The 8349-nt window shown below is 40.4% G+C and overlaps 1 protein-coding gene across 7 annotated transcripts in view; it reads right to left on the bottom strand.

Moving 5' to 3' along the window:
- Nucleotides 1-8349, bottom strand: part of Rnf41 (ring finger protein 41) — a 34823-nt gene that overhangs the window by 20731 nt on the left and 5743 nt on the right. Inside the window, exon 3 of one of the 7 annotated variants that reach the window (XM_033763698.1) lies at nucleotides 624-660. The exons of the other annotated variants lie outside the window; for them this stretch is intronic. The gene's annotated coding sequence lies outside the window, so the exon portion shown is untranslated. The remainder of the gene's footprint in view (nucleotides 1-623; nucleotides 661-8349) is intronic. 7 annotated transcript variants of the gene reach the window in all.

The following is an 8349-nucleotide window of genomic DNA, read 5'->3' on the forward strand; positions in this document are numbered from 1 at the left end:
TTTTTTTTTTTTTTTTTTTTTGGTACAGGCAATTGAACTGGGGACCTTCCACTTGTGAGGCAGGTGGCAGCACCACTGAGCTAAATCTCCAGCCCTCTTATAACATGATTTTTTTTCAATTATAAAAATTTTTTTTGGTACTGGAAAACAAACTCAGGACCTTACATTTGCAAGGCCGGCATGGTGCCACTGAGCTAAAAATCCCTGGCTCTCTATGATTTTTTGAACACATGAACAAATCTCTCCCCTACAGCAGTTACTAGAGGTAGAACCCTGTATTGAATGGTAGGTAGGGCTATTATTTCTTTTCCTTGATACTCCCATACTGCCCTTGGGAAAGGCCTTTTCAATTCATAATACCCCAAGAATACAAAGAATACTAGCCATAACATTTGTGTTTTTATTTGTCAGTTTTTGTTTTGACACAGGGTCTCACTTTATAGAGACTAGTCTAGAACACAGCAATTCTCCTGCTTCAGCCTCCCAAGTGCTGGGATTACAGGTGTGAACCAACCATGCCCAGCCTAACTATGACATTTGAAAGAAAAGAAGATTAATACATTTAAATAAAAGACTGGCCAGAGATAGAAAGAAAGACACTGAGTAGTGAGTAGTGTACTTGCCTAGCATGTGCCAGGCCTTGGTTTCAATCCCCAGCACCTGCAAAAAAAAACAAAAAATAAAACAAAACACCAAGAAAACTGCACATACTTTTAAAAAACAAAGTCAAGGGGCCGGGTGTGGTGGCGCACGCCTGTAATCCCAGCACTTGGGAGGCTGAGGCAGGAGGATCACTGTGAGTTTGACCAGCCTGGGCTACATTGTGAGCTCCAGGTCAGTTTCAACTACATAGTGAGACCCTGTCTTAAAAAAAACAAAAAAAAAAAACACAAAGTCAAGGGTACAGAAGACTTAAGAGGAAGGAAAAGAAGTGTCAAAAGCTTCAAAGAAACAAATAAAGAAAGAAAGCATCAAGTTCAGATTGCTCGAATGTGGGACTGGCTATACAAGAGGGTAGGTTCCATGGAACTGAGGGGCACTGTGGAGAGCAGTTTTACTGCAGTCCTGGAAGAACTAGGCTGCAGTGTTTCAAAGTGAGTAAAAGCCAGGTGTGGTAGTGCATGCCTTTGATTCCAAAACTCAGGAGGCTGAGGCAGGAAGATTGGTACGAGTTCAAGGCCAGCTTGGGATGCCACACACACACACACACACACACACACACACACACACTCAAAGTGAGTAAGGGTAACTGAAAAGACGGTGTCAAAAGCCTGATTTCAAAGGAAAGGAAAGAAAGAGAACTAGCTAGACAGGGTAACAAGGCAGAGTAAGTGGGTTATGTTTTTCCTTATGGTTCAAAGGTTTGAGTCATGTGTGGTAGCAGTCACTCATAATCTTAGCTACTCAGGAAGCTGAGGCAGGAGGATTACAAGATCTAGCTGTGATAACTTAGTTAGACCCTGACCCAAAATAAAAAATAAGAAGGGATGGGGACATAGTTCAGTGGCAAAACACTTGCCTAGCATGAGCATGGCCCTGGGTTCAATTCCCACTGCCAAAAGAGGGAGGGAGAGAGAAAGGGAAACAGAGAAGAGAGGAAAGGAAAGAAGGAAAGGCAAGAGCTTGAGTGTGTGTACAAATCCAAAAAAGGTCCATACCAGGTGCAGAAGAGCACAGATGAGAATTACCATACCTAGCCCAGAGGTGGGAGTATATAGTTCAGTGGTAAGGTGCTTACCTAGCATTCATGAGGCCCTGGGTTTGATCTCTACCACCAAAAGGAAAGAAAAAGAAGACTAAGGTGATGGCATACAGTTGTAATCTCAACATTCTAGGAGGCTGAGGCAGGAAGAACTCAAGTTCGAGCCCAGCCTGAGCAACTTAGCCACTTATGGAAACTCTACTTCAAAAATAAAAAATTATAAAAGGGCTGCTATGGATGTAGCTCAGTGCGAAAGCCCTCAGTTCAAAGTTCATCCCCACTATTAAAAAAAAAACTACCAGTAGCTCACACTCATTTTTCTCAGAGGTCTACAAAGACAATGTCTTTAAAACAGAGTGTCCAGTGTGAACCTAGATTAACTGATGTGGACTAAATGACACTGCTAACACCTTCCTGCTACTTCATCAGTGGTACTGAGGATGAAACCCAGGGCCTTCAGATTGCACTATATAACAAGCATTTTTTCACTTTTTCATTTGAGATAGGGTTCTCTTTTAGTCACCAAGTTGCTCAGGCTGAACTTGAACCTGCAATCCTCCTGCCTCAGCCTGGCAATACAGGCTTGAATTGTGAATATAGGCTTGAACTGCCGACTTCTAATATCGACCTGAATTAAATAAACATTACAATTTGATTTCTTTACAATAGCTTTAAAATAAACAGAGAAAAAATAGTATCTTTGGTGCCTTTTTTGTTGCCATTTTTGTTTTCTGAGACAGGATCTCACTATATATTTCAGGCTGGCCTTGCACTCCTGGAGATCCTCCTGGCATGGTGCCTTTAAAACATACCAAGTATAGGTAAATTTCCAAGAGCTTCTACTAAGTGAAAAAACTAAGACAGAAAAGAAAAAGAGGATACAGAATGGTATTTGTAAAGTATGCCAACATAAGTACAAAAAAACAGTCTTCGTGTGCACATGCTCACATTCCATCCAAAAGGATACACTGCAAACTGGCAAGAGTGTTTGCTGCTGAGGTGAGGGAGTTAGAACTAGGGACAGGAGGACTGGGGATTTAGCACAGTGGTTCCACCACCTGCCTTGCAAGCTCAAGGTCCCAAGTTCGATCCCCTGTACCAGAAAAAAAAGAACTAGGGACAGGAGATAAATTTTAATTTCTCTTTCCTTTGTACCTTTGGAAGGGTTTTCTGTATGTGTTTACATATTCACTACGCAATAAATCTATTAGTTGTGAAAGAAAGGTTCAGATTAAAGCAAAAAACATGTTAAAAAAAAACCCAAAAAATATGTTCAAAAGATTCACTTAACACGCTATAAACATCATGTCTGTCATATTACACATATATACAACATATGATATACAATCACAAGGTCTGGAAAATATGCATTCTTACAAGAAAAAGTCGACTCACTTGACTCAAACAAAAGGTGATAGAAGCCTAAAAAAAATAAGATACATTAGGGGCCATGGATGTAGCTCAGTGGTTCTGCCGCCTGCCTTGCAAGCACAAGGTCCAGAGTTTGATCCCAGTACAAAAAAAAAAAAGTCGATATACTTTTACCTAGAAATCTTACTTCCAGGAACTTATTATCCTAAGGAAATAATTACATTAGGGTGGAAAAAAATACTAAATTGTCTAACCACTGTTTAAAATACCAAAAAATCAGAAACACCATATTCAGAATTCCTCACATCCATAAGATGGAACAAATAACACTGACAAGACTTTGATACATTTATTTCTTATTAACTTATTTAACATAGTATTTATATATTTATTTTTATACATATTATATATGCTATAGTGCTATTTTCATTAACAAAAACATGTGTGAACACATTGGAAAACATTTGGAAGGCTACATATTATAGGAGCTGTCTCTACGTGTAGATTTTGGTGCTTTTAATTTCACTTACAGTTTTGCTCTATTAATTTTTCCTACAATGATTTCTCTGTGTGGTGCTAGAGCTAGAAATTGGATCCAGAATGACCATGTTTTATGTATACCATTAAATAACGATGAGGCCAACATCTATGAACTCCAGTATGTATTTCCCAATGTGTTTTGGGGGGTGGGTACTAAAGGCCTTCACACTGACTTATATCCCCAGACCTTTCTTTTAGTTTTTATTTTGAGACAGAATATCACTCCAGTCATGGAGTTGCCCAGGCTGAACTCAAACTTGCCATCCTCCTGCCTCAGGTGTGCACCGCCACACCTGCCTTGTTTTACTGTTTCTTTCTTTTTTGTTTTTTTGTTTTTTTTTTAACTTTCTGAAACAAGCTTTCCTTTTTTTTTTTGGTTTTTTGAGACAGGGTCTCAGTATGTAGTTGAGACTGACCTGGAACTCACTATGTAGCCTACACTGGTCTCAAACTCACAGTGATCCTCCCACCTCAGCCTTCCGAGTGCTGGGATCATAGGTGCGGGCCACCACACCAGATTTGTTTTGCAATTTCAAAGCATTATTGGCATATTAACTCATCTAATCCTTACAATAACTCTACGAGATTGATACTATTATTATTCACTGCAGAAGAATAACAGAGACATAAAAGTTAAAAAACTTTTCCAAAATCATACAGCTAACTAATGATGGAACCAAATTCAAACCCAGACAGAATGAGTCTACAGTCCAACCATTTAAAAAATAATTAATGCCTGCCTCACAAGCACAAGGTCCCGAGTTCGATCCCCAGTATCAAAAAACAAAACAAATTAATTAACCATTTAATTTGTTTGTTTTAAATTACTAGGGATTTAACCCAGGGCCTTCACACTGAGCAATATCTCCTGGAAATTTTTTTTTTTTTTTGGTACTGAGGATCGAACTCGGGTCCTTTGTGCTTGAAAGGCAGGAGGTGGAACCACTGAGCTAAATCCCCGGCCCTCTCCTGGCACTTTTTAAATCTTTTTTATTTTGCCAACCATGGTGATACATGTGTAATATCAGAACTCAGGAAGATGAGGCAGGAGGATGGTCCCAAGGAGGCCAGCCTGGACTATGTAGTAGTAAGTTCAAGGCCAGCCTGAACTACATAGCAAGATCCTGCCCCCTCCCCACTGAAGAATTTATTTTAGGTGCATGCCAAGGGCTAAATTGCTCAGGTTGGTTTTAAATTTTCCATTCTTCTGATTTAACCTCCAGAGCTGAGATTACAGGTGTGTACCACGCCCCAGATGGGTGCTGGATTCTGTTTCAGATGTAGGTTATACCTGATGAATGGACAAAGCTCTGGGTTTTTAAAAATACAATGGAGGGGGCTGGGGATTTGGCTCAGTGGTTCCTCCCTCAAAAGTGCAAGGTCCCAAGTTCAATCCCTGGTACCCCCCCCAAAAAAAAGTATGGTAATGTGCCCGCGGAGTATATAAAATGAGGCCACAAACCCTCAAACATGGAAACAGACCTGTAATCCCAGCACTCAGGAGGCTGAGGCAGGAGGATCACTGTGAGTTTGAGACCAGCCTGGGCTACATAACGAGTTCCAGGTCAGTCTCAACTACCTATTGAGACCCTGTCTCAAAAATTTAAAAAAAAAGGAGGGGAAGAGGGGCCGAAGGGAAGGGAGGGGAGGGGAGGGTAATGGGAGGAAGCAAGATGTATCATGTACAGGTACAAATTCCCTACGATGAATGTTATCATTATGTGTATCTAAAATGTACCAACGAAATTTTTAAAGAGCAAAAAAAAAAAAATTTACGTTATATATACAGGATTTAATTTTTTTTTAATCAGCTGTTCTTAGCAATGAGCAAATTGCAGTATTACTTTTTTCTCTCTTATTCTATAAGGCAGTGTAGAAAACAGGCCTAGAGATTTTACCTGATTCACTGGTTTTTTTTTTTGTTGGGGTTTTTTTTTTTTTTTTTTTTTTGAGACAAGGTCAACGTAGCCCAGGCTGGCCTCTTGAACTTGCAGTAATCCTCCTGCCTCAACTTCTCAAGTGCTGAGACTAGAGGTATGGGCCTCCCTGGCTGGGGAGGGGTTAGATTTAAAAAGAACTATGTTAGTTGGGTGAGGTGGCACATGCCAGTAATCCCGGCACTGAGGAAGCTTAGGCAGGACTGTGACTTGAAGGCCAGTGTAGGATGCATAATGAATTCAAGGTCAACCTGGACTACAGAGCAAAACCCTATCTCAAACAAATTAAAAAACAACAATCCATCTGCTGGGTGTGGTAGTACATGCCTGTAATCCCAGCACTTGTGAGGCCCAGGCAAGAGGATAGCTGTGAAGACAGCCTGGGCTAGATAATGATTTGAAAGTCAGTCTGAACTACATCACATTAAAACCCTGTCTTGGGGCCGGGGATTTAGCTCAGAGGTTCTGGTGCCTGCCTTGCAAGCGCAAGGTCCCGAGTTCAATCCCCAGTATCAAAAAAAAAAAAAAAAAAAAAAAAAAAAAATTTTTCACAAAAAAAAAAAAAAAAAAAAAAAAAAAAAAAAGACTTTGTCTCAAAACAAACACACAAACAAAAAAACCAATCAATCTAACCCATTTCCACTCTTAGATGCCTGAAGTTGTGCTTTATTCTTCCTTTAGGTACCCTTTGTTGTGAAAGAAAAAATACAGAGTAAAGGGGCTGAGGGTATAGTTCAGTGGTCAGTGCTTGCCTAGCATGTGTGAGGCCCTGAATTCAATCCCTCGCACCTCAAAAAAAAAAAATTAAGGTTAACTTTAGATTTTTGAGTCTGTTTAGAATACTCCCTTACTCCTTACCTGTGAGAAGCAAATACTGACAAGGTTATATGCAACCTTGGAAGCCAGCTCTGACTAGCCTCAATTACTACAAATAACCAGACTCATAGGCAAAGGGCTGTGTAACCTGTTCCAGTCTAGGCAAACAGATGACTCCTAGGAATTTCAACCTAGATAAGAAATGAGATAGCTGGCCACGGATCCCAGCATCAGGAGGCTTAAGGCAGGAAGATGGTAAGTTCAAATTGGCAACTTAGGGACTTGGTGACTTAAGTGAGACTTTGTCCCAAAATTTCATTAAAGGAATGGGGATATAAATCAGTGCAAAGGCCCAGAATTCAATTTCTAAATGCAAACAAACAACTCCTGTGCTCATCCCATTGGAACACTTATTCTATTTTATGAAATGAAGTATAGATTGACTATAGAATAGAATATAAAACCAATTAAGGGTTGGGGATAAAGCTCAGTGGTAGAGAGCTTGTCTAGCATACTCAAGGCTCTGGGTTCAATCCTAGCACCACAAACAAAAAAAGAAAATAAAACAGCCGGGCATGGTGGTGCAGCACACCTGTAATCCCAGCACTCGGGAGGCTGAGGCAGGAGGATTGCTGTGAGTTCGAGACCAGCCTGGGCTACATAGTGAGTTCCAGGTCAGTCTCAACTACATAGTGAGACCCTGTCTCAAAAAAACAAAAATAAATAAATAAATGTCAATTAAGTTCCTTAACCTTGGCCAGGGACAGTAGTGTATGACTATAGTCCCATCCTTTAGGAGGCTGAGGCAGGAGGATTGCTTTAGTCCAAAAGTAGGCTGGGCAATATAGCAAGATCTTGCTCCTCCCATCCCCTTCAAGGTCAGAAACCTGAATCTGAGTCCTAGTTCCAGCTCCATCACTAAGCGAAGGCGTGACCTTAAGCAAGTTACTCAACCTCTCTGGGCCACAGTTCCCTTACTGTCCATAACATGACGCACCCTATGTCAGTCCTAAGGTGCTCTACAAGTGCTATGATTCTATACTTGAGAAGATAAAAGAAAAATAGGTAAATTAGGGGATAGTTATGTTGTAAACGGGACCTTGGCTTTACCACCAACCAACCTTGTTCTCTTTAGGCAACTCTTGACTTTTTAGGTACAAGGAAGAGGTCAATTTTAGCAGCAGTTCTTACACCAAAATCACCTCCTTTCTTAGGAACGCAGAACCTCTCAAGTTTTATTTCATTCTAGAATGCTACGATGCATACCGTAGTTACCACAAATGATTTTAAAGTTAGTCTTCCTTAGTACATTTTAATGAATTAAATTTACAAAATAGGGCTGAGGATTTAGCTCAGTGGTTCCACCACCTGTCTCTTCTCAAGTGCATGGTCCCATGATTGATCCCTGGTACAAAAAAAAAAAATTTTTTTTACAAAACAGTCAATTGTGGTTGTACACGCCTATAATTGCAGTACTCAGGAGGATGAGGCAGAAGGATCACCACAAATTTGAGGCCAGCCTAGACCAGTGAGTTCAAGCCCAGCCTGAACTATACAGCAAGACCCTGTCTCAAAAATAAATTTAAAAAAAGAGCTGGCGATGTAGCTGAGTGGAAAGGCCCTGACCCTAGTGGGTCCAATACCAAGGAAAGAAAGGAAAGAAAGAAAGAAAGAAAGAAACCTACGTAAAGTAGGTCCACCAATGACCTCTCACTTAGTCAGAGGCACCCAGAATTATTTGTGTGGTTAGTTATCCCAAACCTCACCTTTTTCCCACATAAATAAACTCCTTGCCAATAGAGACATGTAGAAGAAAAACATAATCCTTATCCTCAGACTAGGGCATAGGCATAAATCCAGTGAGTATACAGAAAAAAAAAAAAAACACATAAAAAGATAAGGGCCAAGGATTTAGCTCAATGTTTCTGCTGCCTGCCTTGCAGGCACAAGGTCCTGAGTTCGATCCCCAGTACCTAAAAAAAA

Source organism: Fukomys damarensis, unplaced genomic scaffold (genome assembly GCF_012274545.1).
Source record: "Fukomys damarensis isolate Sample0158 unplaced genomic scaffold, DMR_v1.0_HiC HiC_scaffold_15, whole genome shotgun sequence".
Classification (NCBI taxonomy): domain Eukaryota; kingdom Metazoa; phylum Chordata; class Mammalia; order Rodentia; family Bathyergidae; genus Fukomys; species Fukomys damarensis.